Source organism: Sorex fumeus, unplaced genomic scaffold (genome assembly GCF_029834395.1).
Source record: "Sorex fumeus unplaced genomic scaffold, SorFum_2.1 ptg000036l, whole genome shotgun sequence".
Lineage (NCBI taxonomy): Eukaryota > Metazoa > Chordata > Mammalia > Eulipotyphla > Soricidae > Sorex > Sorex fumeus.
In genome coordinates, this window is record NW_026606093.1 from 23,859,506 (window position 1) to 23,876,756 (window position 17,251).

Genomic DNA, 17,251 nt, shown 5'->3' on the forward strand with positions numbered 1-17,251 from the left:
GTTACTGTGTTTGGCATATTGAATACTCTCATAGCTTGCCAGGCTCTCTGAGAGGGGCGGAGGAATCGAACCTGGCTCAGCCAGGCTATCTGCGCACAGGGCAAACACCCTACCACTGTGCTATCACTCCAGCCCGCTGAGGGACAGTGGAAAATATCCCAGTTCTAGGACAGGAATTCCCTTTGCCACCTCATCTTCCTCCCGTGAGCAGCTGTAGGGACAGGTTCCCACAGTGACCAGCCAAAACAAACAGAACCGGGCTCTTCTCACACAATAACGCCTCTCCCAAGCTCCCTGCAGGACTGTGCTCCTAGGCCCTTCCTGGCTCCTAGGCCAAGCTAATAGCTAGTTTCTGGGTGCTGGCTCTCCCAGAGGCAGCCAACTCCAGAGGCTCACCCTGAGTCCCCCTCTTCCGACTTTCTCCGGAACCTGCAGGAAAGATCTTTGTTCTAAGTGCAGGGAAGTGTCGCTGCTATTGAGCAATAAGGTGGAAAATAGGAGCCCCCCCTACCCCCCATGAGGACACTTTGGGTCCTCGGGCTTTCTGTAGGATTCCCAAACTTGGGGACTTTGAATCACAGCTCGAGTCAGACAGAAACTACCTGGACCCAGGCTCCCCAGACTGGCCTCCAACTCTGGTGGTTAATTCAACAAATCAGGAAGCATGAGGCCCAGGGGGGTCACACGGGGCTATACTGATGGCCTACAGGCCTGGAGCTGAAGGGGGCGGCCAGTTTCTGACAGCCAGGGAAGCCAGTCTGGTTGCTGGGCATCTCTCCCGAGCTATTCTGTCTCCATCCATCCATCCATCCATCCATCCATCCATCCATCCATCCATCCATCCATCCATCCACCCACCCATCCATCCATCCATCCATCCATCCATCCATCCATCCATCCACCCACCCATCCATCCATCCATCCATCCATCCATCCATCCAACCATCCATTCATCCATCCATCCATGGTCAGGACTAGCGCCCCCTTTTGGAAAATGCTTTTGCTTGCAGAAAGAGGGGTGGTTGGGGGTTTCTCTCAGCTGGTGTGCCCCACCAACACTCAACTTCAGGTTTCAAACATGAGCCCAGCAGATCGTGAGGGACTTGAGAAGAGGAACCAGTCAAATTACCAATTTCACACTCTCTTGATTCTGGAAAGAACAGAAATGATCAAAACAGTAATGGCTTCAGACGGTTTCTAGGAGCAACCATCCGGAGGGTTATCCAACAGTGCCTCCGGGGGAGATGAGGTGGGGTGAGGAGATGTGAGAGTCGGGGGACCCCCAGGGTCAGGGTTCCCAGCAGTGCCGTGCCTGGCCCAGTGCACCCCCCAGATCACCTGTTTGTCCAAAGTAGGGGGTTCTGTCCCTGCTTGGGGGTGGGCATTGTCACTACCTTGACATGTGATAGAAACCTCGGGTGCAAGTGGGGGCACTTTCTGCTTGTTCCCTTGGGAAAGGCGGATTTCCAAGTTGGGGGTGTCAAGTCATCTTTTTTTCTGAGAGTGGGGTGGTAGGTCAGATAAGTTTGGGGATCTCCTCTCTAAACTTTTCCCTTGTCTTTCAGTCTCTCTCCTTCCAGTACAACTTCCCTCCACACAACTGCAGTGATGATGGATGGAAAGATGTGTCTAGATAGTTCCTCCCCTTGCACGCACACACACACACACTTACAAGAAAGCACTCTCAAATACACAAGTGCACACTTACAGCAAACTTACACAGTCACGCACAAGTATACTTATATACATACATGTACACTCACAGCAAATGTACACAGTCACACACAAGCACACTTATATACACACAGGCACAATTACAGTCACAAACAAGCACACAGTCACACGTGCACACTTACACACATGCACACGTGCACGAACACACACGCACACTTCCATACATATGCACACATACACTCATGTACACATGTACCCACGTCTATACTCACTGCACACACAAACACACACATGCACACGCTCATAATGTACACACAGAGATACACGCTCGTATATACACCATACACATGCACACACACATATGCACGCATGCTCACACATACACGTACAAACACTACTAGGAGAGCTTTCTTCGTGACACTCTTCAACCACTTTTCCTAGGCAAGGTCATGTGCAGCCTTGCACCCAGTAACCTGTGGGGTTGGTGTCCTGAGGTGTAAGGATTTTGAGAGAGAGGGGCCAATTCAAGTTTTTTTTTTATTTTTAAAAAATTTTTATTAGTGAGACACCATGAGGTACAGTTGTAGACTTACAAATTTTTGTGCTTGGGTTTCAGTTATACAATGATCAAATACCCATCCCTCCACCAGTGCCCATTTCCCACCACCACGGATCCCAGTATCCCTCTCACCCCCCCATGCCCCCCATCCCACCCTGCCTCTGTGTTAGGGCATTCCCCCTTGTTCTCTCTCTCTTCTTTTGGGTCCTGTGTTTTGCAAGAGAGGCACTGAGTGGCAATCATGTTCGGTCTATAGTCTACTTTCAGCATGCTTCTCCCATCCTGGGAGGATCCTCCCAACACTCTTTATTTGGTGCTCCCTTCTCTATCTGAGCTCCCTTTTTCCCTGGCATGTGAGGTTGGGAGAGGCCAATTCAAGTGTTGAGCTACCCAGCAAGGTCCCTGATCTGCAAAGCAGTTAAGTCAGGACCAACTTGATAAGGGTGTTGTGAGAAGTGAGTGAGATCATGTGAAAGTGTTTAGTAGCAACCTGCTTGCCAAGTCGGTTGTTGTAAGGATGGAGGAAGGAGAGAGGGAGGGAGAAAGAAAGGGGTGAGACTAGGAGAGGAGGGGAGAGGGAGGAGGAGGGGAGAGAATGAAAACAACACCCCCCCATCCTACTGGAGTCCAAGAACTCACCCCTCTTCTTAAATGGAAACCTCACATGCAACCTCCCTCGAAGACAAAACTTGACATAAAAATGATGTCAAGTTCATGGAAAGGGTAAAATCAATCTTTCCAGCTCCACAGCGTACATTTACTCACCGAATTCTGAATTCCATTAGCAATGTCATATCGTTCCAAATGACGGGGACTGCAGAATCACCCTCTGCAAGCCTGGTTCTGCCAAGGAGAGGGCCAGGTGGCAGAGGGCAGACCCCAAAGCTTCCCCCCACCCAGCTTTCTATCTCTGCCACCCCCAGACTCCAAGTCCAAACTCAATTCCTTAACATGTCCAGCCTGAGAAAGATGCAGCCCCACCTGATGTCCTGGGAGGAGCTCCCCACATGAGACTGTGAAGGGGTGAATAAAATAAACTATGCCTCAAAAACAAAAATTAAAAAAACAGCCTAAGGTTGGGTAAAAGATGCCAAGAGCAAAGATCCCAGTGGAAAACCAGTGAGACATGCAGCAGATGAGGCATTTGTCTGGGACCATGACCAAGATTGGAGAACAGGGCACTGTGGCCCTGGGGGGTCTTGCCTAACCCTGCTCCTACCCCGCTGATAGCTCCGTCTCCCACAGCATCTGGCTCACTTTGGGGGCAGGTCCACGTCTGTGAAGCCTTCAGCAGCCAGTGGACTGAGAGTGCCATCAGCTCTGCAGGCTGGTGAGGGCTTGGGACCCGAGCAAGCAATGAGGAGTGGACGCCATGGGGAGAACAAGACATTTCCACCCCCCTGTCCTGGGTGGATGGGAGGCTGTGAACACAGGCTGCAGAGAACCCACCCCCCATGCCACTGGCCAGAGGAACCTGCCTAGAGCTATATATGAGGGCTCAGAAGCAGGCAGGTCCGTGGAGGAAAAGGGGATGCAGTGGATAAAGGCACAACTAGCCCAAAAATTTCAGGTGAATTTTATTGCTTCAGAACCAGCTCAAACCTATCAAGGACTCATGCAGGCAAGATTAAAGAGCCTCTCCTTGACAGTAACAGACCCCAGCTTGGAGAAACTCTGAGCGATCAGCTCTGTTTAATTGTTTTGTTTGGGGGCCACACCCAGCTGTGCTCCAAGATCACTCCTGGCAGTGCTCAGGGGATTATCTGGGGTGCCAGGGTCGAATTGGGGTCAGTCGCATGCAAGGCAAGTGCCCTACCTGCTCTATTACCTCTCTGGCCCCATAACGACCAGTTTTGGAGAAGTGATAAGTGATATGATCTATCTCCATCCTGCCTGGACCTCATCCTCCTGACTTCTTTTTTTGTTTGTTTGTTTTCCTTTTAGCTTTTTGGGGTCACACCAGTGAAGCTCAGGGGCTACTCCTGGCTCCGCACTCCTGGCAGTGCGTAGGGGACCATATGGGATGCTGGGTCCCGAACCCGGGTCGGCTGTGTGCAAGGCAAATGCCCTACCCGCTATGCTATCGCTCCAGCCTCCCTCCTGACTTCTTGCGGGACACACACATCTGAACCTCTCTTTACGTGGGAAGGGGGACGCTCCGCCCTAGAAGTCGCCCACATCTCACTCTTCTCCGTATGCCTCTTTTTCCTTTCCCATTAGTGGGGGTCTTTGGGACCCCAGCATGGAGTGTGTAGTGCTTTTCTTTAGGGAGTCCTCTCCTTTCTCTCTGGAGAAACCCACCATCACTCTGGAGCCTGTCACTTCTCTCTCTTCTCCCACATGGTTTCTAAACAAAAACATTTTGGTTTCTCTGCTTTTTTCCTACAAAGAAGAGGCAGATGTATCTGGACACCTGGACTTTCAATGTCCTGCCATCCTGCAGGTGCTCTTGTGGGAATCTAGGGGTCCTCACCCCTCCGGGCACCTTACCAGTGAAGCTCAAGCAGGATGGGCTTCCCCACACACCTGCCACTGACAATTTCAGGGAAAACATGAGCCTATGCAGATTTGGATGGGTCTCAGGCAGAGCGACTCAACCCTGGGGAGTGCTTCCAATGCAATCCCACATCAGAGCAGAGGGCAGGCACCTCCCGGGCTCAAGGCATCTGAGTACAACCTCTGGCCATGGCAGGGGTGGCTAGGGGAAGCCAGGTTTAGAGAGGAAAACCAAACCCAGCCAAGAAAAGCAAAAGCGCAGAGATATACGAGGCCACACATGGCTGGGCAGGCTGACTTCACAGATTTAATCCGAGTGAGTTGTTAAAAACACAAAACAACAATTTCTCCGGAGAAATTGCAAAGCCTCTCTGCTGCTCACATAACACGATGTCAAACATCCCGTCGTCAACAGATATAGCAGCAGGCAAAGCAACAAGAAAGCATGACCGTGATTTCAGGGGGGAAGTAGCTGCTGCCCTAGAGATGGTCTTGTGCATCTCAAAAGTGTTGGTGTTATCAGATGTCTTTGTTTTGCGGGTTCTCTCTAGCAGTGCTGGGAGACAGAGGAACACTCGGGGTTCTTGGAGGTCAGGCAGAGCTGGGGATCAAATATGAGGCCTTGTATATGCCAGACCTAAGCTCCAGCCCTTTGAACCAGCTTCTCAGCTAGCCACTATCTTTTTTATTTATTTATGTATTTATTTATTTGCTTTTTGAGTCACACCCAGCAATGCTCAGGGGTTACCCCTGGTTCTGCACTCAGGAACTACTTTTGGCGGTGCTCAGGGGACCATATGGGACGCCAGGGATCAAACCCAGGTCAGCCGCATGCAAGGCAAATGTCCTGCCCGCTGTACTATCGTTCCTGCCCCTTTAAGCTACCCATAGAGATATGTGGAAGGAATGAAAAAAAAAATAAAAGCAGGTTCTAAAGCTTATAGAAACGTAGGACAAGAATGAGTCAATGAATGAGAATCAATCTCAATCAGATAGTAGAAATCGTACAAATGACTCAGTGGAGGCCAGCAGTCCGAGGAACTGCTGAAAATACCTGTCAACCAAAATGACACACGAACAGAACCACACATGAGGACAAAGTAAAGATACTTCCAGAGAACCAGAAACCAAAAGAACAGACCCACGTAATGATAAACATTAAAGATCGTCCTATAGAGTAGAAGTCATTATCACCAGAGACCGTCCAAATCCACAATAAGGATGAACCACTTCAGAAATGATTACTCTGTGGGTAAACGGAATAGACTTGGGGCTGAAGAGATAGGACTGGGGTTCAGGCTGGTTATTTCATCAGCACCACATACAGTGCCCAGCGCATCACCAGGAGTGATCCCTGAGCACAGAGCCAGAAGTAAACTCTGAGCACTGCCAAGCATGACCTGTACTCCCCACAAATACTCTACAAATATACTTTATCACTTATCAGCATAACTCCCTTAAAAGACATACGATTATGTAAAGAAGAAATCCTGGTATTGTATTATTGGGTATATAAGGTAGACATGGATGTGGTAAAAAAAAAAAAGGAAGCAAAGGGGAAGAGAAAAAAAAACAAAGAGAAGAGAAAAAAAGGGGGAGAGAAGAATTTTGGAATGAATTTCCTAAAATAAATCTAATGTTGCTCTAGGATTATGACAAATTGAGATATTTATTGTAATACCCAGGGCAACCACTAAGAAAATTAACTTTAAAAATAGCTAAATGCATAGATAAATCAACAGAGCAAAATACAGCTGAGATCAATTTAAATGATGCACTACGAGTGTTTACACAGAAGGGAGGAGAAAAAGAATAGAAAAGACATATAGGATAAAAAAAATGATTAAAAAAACCCAAATAGCAAAATAGCTGCTAAAAATCCAATTATATCAATAGTTACACTAAACAGAAATAGACTAATGTCTAGGGTTGGTAGCTCATGGGTCCCCAAACCTTGGGAGTTTTCTGAGCAATAATAATAAAGGTAACATCTCTAAAAATATACATCTTGGTCTTAGGTTTCCTGTTCCTGAAATCACTTCAAAACCATGCTAATGAAAAGGGTGCCTTGTCACATCCTTGTCACATCTGGGAGGTAACCTTTAGAGGGTACCTAAGGATGGGGGTTCATTGCCAGGAAACCCCACTGGGTGGGATGGGGGGCAGTGTTGAAACTTTCAGTCACACCCCTCCATGTCTGGGCCTCGAAGCAGGGACCTGACATTTGAGTTTCACATTGGACATTCAAGCCATCACGAATCAACGATACCATATAAAGACACTCCATGAATCCCTCTGAGGGGACAGAGAGCTTTGGGGTCGCAAACCAGAGCTCGTCCCCTTCCTCAAAACCCTGAGTCAGCCCCCAGACTCATGTCCTCAACTGATGGCTGGTAAGGTCCCTTCCTCACCACCATGAGTCGTCGGAAACGGACTCTTACTCTCACAGGTGAACTTCACTTGAGGAGGATGGATTATACACATTCACCATTCCTTCACCAAAAACCTCTGGTTTATACACATTCCATCAGAATCGGAAATCGAGGTTGTAGGAATCTGGACATGCCATTTGCCCCTGAAAGATGGTGCCATTGGAGACCACCTTTGGGGACCGAGGCCCTTGATCAGTGGGCAATAGAAGTCTCAGAGCAGACAGTGGAGGAAGATGACTCTGTGTTACTGCTATTTTGTTTGGTTATGTCTGTTCACAAGCGCTATTGTTCCTTTTCTTTTTTTTCTTTCTTTTTTTTTTTTTTTTTTTTTTTTGCTGTTTGGGTCATACCCAGTGATGCACAGAGGTTACTCCTGGCTCTGCGCTCAGGAATTACTACTGGCGGTGCTTGGGGGACCTTATGGGATGCTGGAATTGAACTCGGGTCAGCCATGTGCAAGGCAAACACCCTCCCCACTGTCCTATCGCTCAGGCCAATTGTCCCTTTTCATTAACAGACACTCAGTGCCCTGGTACATTAGCAAATCTTGGCAGCTTTCCTCCATCCTTCCAAATGCATGGTGAGAAGTTGAACAAGGACTTTTATACTTTGGTGGTTTCTGATACCACCCCACAGGGCAATACACCAAAAATCTCGAGGTCACTGATCAGACCCTATTGTTACAAGGCCTGTTGGTATTTTACGATGCCTGCCTGGGGGTCTAAGGGGGAGGTCTGAGCTTCTTCCATCCAAATATCTATGTACCCCTTCAGTTGAAGAAATTAACTTTCTTTATTTCTCAATAAGAAACACTGTCCTCCCATTGTTCATCCATTTGCTCGAGCGGGCCCAGTAACGTCTCCATTTTGAGACTTGTTGTTACTGTGTTTGGCATATCAAATACCTCACGGGGAGCTTGCCAGGCTTTGCAGTGCAGGTGAGATACTCTCGGTAGCTTGCCGGGCTCTCCGAGAGGGGCAGAAGAATCGAACCCGGCTTGGCCGGGCTGGCTGCATGCAAGGCAAACACCCTAACGCTGTGCTATTGCTCCAGCCCTCAATAAGGAAATCATTGAATTATTTTTTTAAAAAAAATTAAAATGCAGGTTTGAATGTGAGCACCCCTCCCTCTCAAAAAAGTAAAAGTACTTATGCCATCTCTAAAACCAAAGTAAAAAGAGATAGAATTTTCCAAGTCCTGCTTGATCCCATGCTTTTTTTTTTCCTTTCTGGGTCACACTCAGCGATACTCAGAGGCTACTCCTGGCTCTGCACTCAGGAATTACTCCTGGCGGAGCTCGGGGGACCACATGGGATGTTTGGCATCGAACCCAGGTCGGCCGCATGCAAGGCAAACACCCTACCCTCTGTTTTATGGCTCCGGCCTCAATCCTGTGATTTTTTTCAGGTCAAAAGTAAGAATCCATTCACTGAGGAAAATTTTCCCAGTAACAGAATTGGTGTCAGAGACTTGCTGGTTGGAGCTGGAACAATATCACAGTGGATAGGACACTTGCCTAGCAGACACCCAACCCAGGTTTGATCCCCAGCACCTTGACTCCTGCCAGAAGTGATGCCTGAGCACAGAGCGAGGAGTTACCACTGGATTTGGGCCCAAATCAAAAAGTAAGTTAAAGTAAAGTAAAGGCCCTCCCGTTGGTCATCGATTTGCTCAAGCGGGCCCAGTAACGTCTCCATTGGAGACTTTGTTGTTACTGTGTTTGGCATATCGAATACGTCACGGGGAGCTTGCCAGGCTCTGCCGTGTGGGCGAGATACTCTCGGTAGCTTGCCGGGCTCTCCGAGAGGGGCGGAGGAATCGAACTCGGGTCGGCCATGTTGGCTGCATGCAAGGCAAACGCCCTACCGCTGTGCTATTGCTCCAGCCCAATCAAAAAGTAAGCTAACAAAAAACACGAAGTGCTTAGTGGTTTGGGGAATTGGGGAGAGGGGGAGGTTTGGGGGAAACCCACACACTGAAATTGGCCACAGAGCTGTACCTGAACACTTTGTTGAAAAGGCACAGAGTGGAGCACAGCTTGGGAGCACTGTAGGCAGGTGTGAGACTGAAAGTTTGGCCCCCAGAACCACCCCAACATCGGCCTGTGTGGTTCTGGGCCATGGCCATGAGATCTCTGGCCCTTCAGCAGGTGTGTGGTCCCCCTCTGCACCCCCCACCCCAAATCATGGAAGCTTCACAACCACAATGTCTGAGCATCACAACCAGGGCTACACACTCCTCAGTCATCACAAAAAGGAGTCAAAAAATGTGAAAGTGGGATTTTTTTTTCTTTTTTAAATAAGGCCCTCTAAGGGGCTGGAGCGATAATACAGTGGGTAGGGCATTTGCCTTGCATGCGGCCAACCCGGGTTCGATTCCCAGCATTCCATATGGTCCCCTGAGCACCACAGGAGTAATTCCTGAGTGCATGAGCCAGGAGTAACCCCTGTGCAGCCAGATGGGATCCAAAAAGCAATAAATAAATAAATAAACAAACAAATAAATAAGGCCCAAAGGGAACCAGAAGACAGAACAGTGGTTTGGATCCAACCCAGCATGTGGTCAACCCAGGTTAAATTCCAAGCACATCAGAATCTGTGGGAAACAGGCTTTGCATATGCAGACTCTCAGACATGGCAGAATTTTGGGTTAAGCTGACGGAAAACCATTGGCTAAGGAGGACATCCTCCACCAGATCCTCCAAATTCCAGTAGGCGGGGATCACACCCACCCACTGGCCCCCCTGGCGCCGTGTAATCCCATCAATGGCCAAGACTCAGAGACTATAAAAACGAGCTCCCGGAACCTATTATGTCCTATTATGACATCTTATTATCTCATTTCTACTTTGGACAAACTGGCAGGCTACCGAATGTAACCTGCCCACACGGCAGAGTCTGGCAAACTCCCCGTGGCGTACCCAATATGCCAAATACCAGTAACAATGATGGGTCTCATTCTCCTAAAGAGCCTTGAATATAATCTCAGGGCTAGGATGAAGGAGACGTTACTGGGGCCTGCTCGAGGCAATTGATGATTAACAGGATGATTTGTGTGATTTGTGAAGGAGGACATGTCTTGTTCAGGGAAGGCACAGGCCCAAGTGGGAACATCCTGCTAGAGAAGGCCTGGGCCCCGGCGGGAGAAATCCTGGCAGGGAGATGACAGGTTTGACAGACTTACAGGGTGTAAGGATAATTCTGCCAAGAAGAGCAAATCGTTCCCATAGTCTCAAGGCTATTGCTTATCTACTCCATGCCCACCTCATGCCCCCATATCCCCCCAGGCCACAGCTCCCCTAACAGTTTATCTATTGCTCTCTGGACTCATTACAGACAGTGTATCTGATGAGCAAGGGCAGGAAATGGAGGCTGGACCTAATAGGAAGGCTGATGGTTTGGGCTGTCGCAGCTCACTAGCTACCTGGATTAGTCACAGCATCTGTTTCATTCTTTGCCATTGACCCGGTGGAAGAGAGTCCAAGGTACCATCTCATTGGCTTTTGTTATGGCAATCTACCACAATGCCCTCCATCCATCCCCAAACATCACTGGGTGCAGCCCCGGAGGCTCTCAAGCATCACCAAGTGCAGCCCTAGAGGCCCCCAACACCTGCCCACATGGCCCAGATAATCCCCAGCACCGCCCATGCAGCATCTCATCCTTGGGCCTTAGTGCTAACCCCATGACCTGGTAAGTGAAAACTGTCAGCAGGACCCCAAGACTTCCTGAGCACACTACTTGGAAGGTCACCCCCTTACAAAGCAAAAGAACAACAAAACACATCATAAAGTGCAGATTGTCAGACTGAACAAAAAAAAAATAAAGAAGATCAAGGCCAAAGTATGAGCTGTCTATAGGGGAAAGTGGCTTAGATTCAAAGAGACAAAGAGATTAAACCCAAGACAGTGAAGGAATACCAGTTTCAGCTTTGACATGGAAAATGCTGGGATTCCATCCCTTCCAACCAGCTAAGGCTGAGCAAAATGAAAACATTTATTAACTTTTCCTGGATCCCCCAGAAAAATGGATGTCACAGGGCAAAGTGTCACTAGAAATCGAGAAAAAACAGTCTGTTGGTGCTAAGCCAGGACATTAGGATGAGCCTCTGGACACTCCCCTGTAAGCAGGAAGCAGAACTGAGGCCCCATTTCTCACTAAGTGGGCGAGCTAAAACTTGTGAGTCCAATGACCTGGAGAAGTACAGCATGTTCTCATACACCTGCCTAACCATACACTATCTTGGACTGGAGCGATAGCACAGCGGGTAGGGCATTTGCCTTGCATGTGGGCAACCCAGGTTCAATTCCTCCGCCCCTTTTTGGAGAGTCCAGCAAGCTACCGAGAGAATCTCGCCCGCACAGCAAAGCCTGGCAAGCTCCTTGTGACATACTCAATATGCCAAACACAGTAACAACAAGTCTCACAATTTGTTGTGAGAAGATACTGGTGCCCGCTAGAGCAAATTGATGAACAATGGGAGGATAGTGCTACAGTGGCATCTTGGAAGTACAAGGCAACCGTTCCCCCCGTCTCTTACACATCCGTAATCTGGATGGACCTTCAACTATCAGTATGAGCCTTCTCTTTGCCCTATGTGTAACCAACCACAAGAATGTGGGATTACATCAATCTGTAGAACCTACGTGTCCAGTTCATATCTTCCTCTGACATTTTTGATCATAACAACATAGCTTTGACAGCATAGCGTTGACAAGACAATGTCAAAGCTGATGTTCCTTTGACGAATGCTCATCCTTTAACTGTTTGTACTCTTGTTAGTGAGTCTTTCTCTGTGATGAAGTCATTAGGATGTAACTGATAAAAAAAAAATAGAATAAAAGGAGGCCTATGACAGTCACTCTTTTCCTCGAGCCAGAGTGAGCCTTGGCCCTCCGTGCTCTCTACGTTCCTCTTGCGTGTTCTATCTCTGTGCCTCCGACCAAAAAAATATTCATGCAACAGTCGGCACTGAGAAACAGAACCTCAAGCAGCTTAGCTGGAGGAGAGTCGCAGTAAGACGGAGTTGCTAAGAACGCAAAAAGGATGCATTGCTGGCAGCTGAGTGTGGGTTTGCTCACAAGTTTTGCTCACTCCTGGAGGGGCAGTGTTAGGGAGGATCCCACATTCTCAAAGGCTTCCTTGCAGGAACTCCACCAGATTCCCCATGTGAGGTGCAAAACAACAACAACAAAGCAGAGGAGGCAGCTGGGGGGGAGGGGGTAATTATTCAATTATTTATTATGGACATAGTGTGCTCTCTGGAACCAGAGATTCTCTGCCAGGCAGCATCTCTACTGGGGCCAGTCTACCTGGGAAAGGAAAACTAGCCAACTCCAGCCTTCCTGTCTCATCTCAAGGATGATCACGTTCATGACCATTCTTTTGTTCGTCGATTGCCTCGAGCAGGCACCAGTAATGTCTCCTTCATCCTAGCCCTGAGATTTTTTTTTTTAAAGTGCCATATTCAAGGCTCTTTCAGGGTTAGGAGAATGAGACCCATCATTGTTACTGGTATTTGGCATATTGGGTATGCCACGGGGAGTTTGCCAGACTCTGCCGTGTGGGCGGGCTACATTCGGTAGCCTGCCAGTTTGTCCAAAGTAGGAATGAGATAATAAGGTGTCGCTCGGCCGTGAATGTGGTGGTGCACTTCCGGGAGCTGGGTTTTATAGTCTCTGGGTCTTGGCCGTTGATGGGATTACACGGCACCAGGTTGGTGGGTGTGACCCCTGCCTACTGGAATTTGGAGGGTCTGGGTGGAGGATGCTCAGCCCTGATCTGAGCAGGCTTGGAGATCTCAGCCCTGGGACCCGTGTGCCTTTGTTCCTCTGCCAGTACCTTCATGCATGTGGAGAGTGGTCCCAGCATGGTGGTGGCTGGTTCTGGAGGTCTTCGGCTGCCGGAGCCCTGGTCGGGGCGGGGAGGGAAACTCAACCCGCTCCCCTCCAAGGGGCCCCGGTGAGGACGGCCAGGCGCGGGGGCAGGAGACTCTATGCTGTTCTCTTCCGGGATCTGGGTTTTATAGTATCTGGGTCTTGGCCATTGATGGGATTACACGTCGCCAGGGGGCCAGTTGTCTCAAGGACAACAGAAGGCAAAGAACAGTCCCAAAGGTCACAGTCTGTAGACGCAGACATACTCAAGAGCCAAAGTACGACAATAATACTACAGAATTCTTCCCCTCCCCAGCCCCTTGCCACCACTTCAGTGAGGCTCCTGTACAACTGACTCTTCCAACTACAGGAACAAGACACAAGTCACAAGAGGTCTTTGAAGCCCCTCAGGTCCCGTCTACAATCCACAGTAAACACTGCCCAGCCCCTGGTCAGATTAAAATAAAAGCCCACAGCAAAGGGGGCTCAATTCTCATTAAAACACACTTTGTGGGGCTGGAGCGATAGCTCCGAGGGTATGGCATTTACCTTGCACGCAGCCGACCCAGGTTCGATTCCCAGCATCCCATATGGTCCCCCAAGGACCGCCAGGAGTAATTCCTGAGTGTAGAGCCAGGAGTAACCCCTGTGCATTTCTGGATATGACCCAAAAAAGAAGAATTTACCATACCTAGGTCCTAAGCAATATAGTCTGAAGAGACAAGACAAGCAGCAGAGTGAAAATTCAGCAATGGTACAAAGTTTGAAATTATGAGAGAGGGGGATTAAAAATAACTGTGCTACATTTTTAAAGGGCCCCAATGAACAAACTGACAGCTTGTAAGAACAGCTAGTGCGTGTGATCACAGAGACAGAAACTCAAAGAAAGAATCTCAAAAGATGCTGGACACCAAATGAACTGTGGCACAAATGAAGAGTTCTTCTGATGGGCTCATCTGCAGACTGGACACAGACAAAGAAAGTGTCAGTGAGATTAAAGGTATGTCAATAGCATCCCAATGGAAACACACATGGAAAAAGAAAAAAAAACACACACACAGAACATAATATTCAAGAACTGGGACAATTACAAAAGGCAGAACATATGTGCTCTAGGAACACCAGAAGGAGAAGAAAAGAAGAAGGAGCAGAAGAAATCTGAGCATTAACGCCTGAGAAATTTCCCAAATTAATGATAGATACAAAATCATTACACTACACTTGATCTTAGCCAAAAGGAGCGATAGCACAGCGGTAGGACGTTTGCCTTGCACGCAGCCAACATGGCCGACCTGAGTTCGATTCCTCCGACCCTCTCGGAGAGCCCGGCAAGCTACCAAGAGTATTCGATATGCCAGACACAGTAACAACAAAGTCTCCAATGGAGACGTTACTGGGCCCACTCGAGCAAATCGATGATCAACGGGAGGGCCTTTACTTTACTTTACTTACAAAATCATTAGAAAAAAATTCAGAGAATGTCAAGCAGAAAAATTTTTAAAAAAAGTCTAGGCATATTGTGTTAAAATTGCAAAAGAAGGAGCTGGAGCGATAGCACAGCTGGTAGGGTGTTTTCCTTGCACGAGGCCGACCCGGGTTCGATTCCCAGCATCCCTTATGGTCCCCTGAGCACCGCTAGGAGTAATTCCTGAGTGCATGAGCCAGGTGTAACCCCTGAGCATCGTCGGGTGTGGCCCAAAGGGAGGAAAAAAAAACACTGCAAATGGTAAAAGGCAAAGACTATCTTGAAAAAAGTCAGAGTCATGGGTTGGAGAGATAGAGAGGGCAGGGCACTTGCCTTGCATGTGGCTGACCTAGGTTCAGCCCCCAGCACCACATATGGTCCCTCTAGCTTTTCCAGGAGTGATCCCTGAGCATGGAGCTAGGATTAAGTACAAAGAGTAAAACTGGAGCCTTCCTACATACGCCTCCCTGGAAAAAAGGCCCAAGGTGAAGTGAGAAAGGGACATTGAACTTACAAAGAAACAAAGTTTGGAAGGCCTAAGAGATAGTGCAGTTGGTAGGAAGCGTGCCTTGCATATTGCATATAGCTGGCACAGTTTTGAACCCTGACACCACATATAGTCACTCCTGAGCACTGAGACAGGAGTAATCTCTGAGCACTGTGAGGTGTGACTCAAAAACCAAAATAGATGAATAGTAAAGGAGCAAGGTTAAAAAATACTATTTTTTAAAATCACAAACTACAAATTAGACAATAGAATAAAATAGGTATTTTATTAGCTAACGTAGTTAATAAAAAAAAAAACACCCCTACAGAACACTGTATGAGGCAAAATACGCCTTGAAAACTGAAGAGAAATGGATTTCTCAGACAAGCAAAGACTGAGAGGATCTTATCACCAATAGTTCTGCCCTAGAAGCAGTGTTGAAAGGAGCTATTCAGAGAAATGGAAAATGACACCATTCAGAAACTTGGATCTAGACTGTCAAAGGAAAAATACCAGGGAAATGGTAGGTCCTGTGCAATAAAATCCTTTAGTTTTCTTATTTATTGATCTAGGACTGGAGCGATAGCACAGTGGGTAGGGCGTTTGCCTTGCACGTGGCTGAGCCGGGTTCGATTCCTCTGTCCCTCTCAGAGAGCCCGGCAAGCTACCAAGAGTATCCCGCCCGCATGGCAGAGCCTGGCAAGCTCCCCGTGTTGTATTTGATATGCCAAAAACAGTAACAAGTCTCACAATGGAGACGTTACTGGTGCCCACTGGAGAAATTGATGAACAACTGGAGGACAGTGCTAACAGACAGTGCTAATTAATTGGTCTAATAGACAACTCTTGGCTCAAAGTAATAGCAACTATGTGACCAATGCATAGTGATAAGAGAATGGCATTAATATAATAACAGACAGGAGGAAGGAATTGAAGGTTTTAAGTATATCTGAAAGTGCACAAGATTACATTGTGTAGCCATAATGCAAATTCTAGGATAACCACTAAGGCATGTTAAAAAGATATATGATTGGTGTTGAGATGTAAGATAGGGGAATCAAGTGAAATTCTTAGTAAAAAACACAGAAGGTATCAAGAATGGTGGGGGAAAAGAAAGGGTATGTGAAATTAATAGAAAAGGAAGAAATTATAGAGAAGGGACCAGTTTGACAATAATAGTCGGAAATGATCACTCTGGACAAGAAGTGAGTGCTAAAAGTAGGTAAAGGAGGAAGGATCCTCCCAACACCCTTTATTTGGTGCTCCCTTGGGAGAAGCATGCTGAAAGTAGACTATAGACCAAACATGATTGCCACTCAATGCCTCGTATACAAACCACAACACCCAAAAGGAGAGAGAGAGAGAACAAAAGGGAATGCCCTGCACAGAGGCAGGGTGGGATGGGGGGTGGGTGGGAGGGATACTGGGACCCGTGGTGGTAGGAGATGGGCACTGGTGGAGGGATGGGTATTTGATCTTTGTATAATTGAAACCCAAGCACAAAAGTTTGTAAGTCTACAACTGTACCTCATGGTGTCTCACTAATAAAAATAAAAAATAAAAAAATTTAAAACATTAGGTAAAGGGCTATGTATGATAACCTCTCAGGATCCGTATTACAAATCACAATGCCCAAAAGGAAAGAGAGAGAGAGAGAGAGAGAGAGAGAAAAGAGAGAGAGAGAGAGAGAGTCTCTCTCTCTGCCTGCCTCCATAGGGGACATTGGTGCTGGGAAATGTACACTGGTGGAGGAGGATGTTGGAACACTATATGACTGAAATCTAATCATCTTTGTAATGGTCGGTCTCACTATGATTCAATTAAAAAAATTAAAAAGAAAAGTCAGAAATGTTCTAGGTATTCATCCAACTGTATAAACATCCCTTTAAATGTGAGTGGCAAATGCAGAAAGCAGAAGACAGAAATAGGGCCAAAGAGATAGTACCGGGGTGAAGGCATTTGCCTTGCACATTGCTGACCCGGGTTTGGTCTCTGGCACTGCAAGTGGCCTCCGAGTACCCCAGGAGTGAACCCTGAGCACAGAGCCAGGAGTAAGCCCTGAGCGTAGCCAGGTAGCACCCCAACACTCCTCCAAAGAACAAGCGATTATCATAGCAGATAGAAACCATATGTTTTTCGATATGCGATCTATAAAATATTTTAAATATGTTTATATTTAAACATAATGACACAGATTGATGAATTAATGGGGTGGAGAAAGAGGTACCTGTTAACATTTGTCAACATAAAGCTGTTGGGGCTA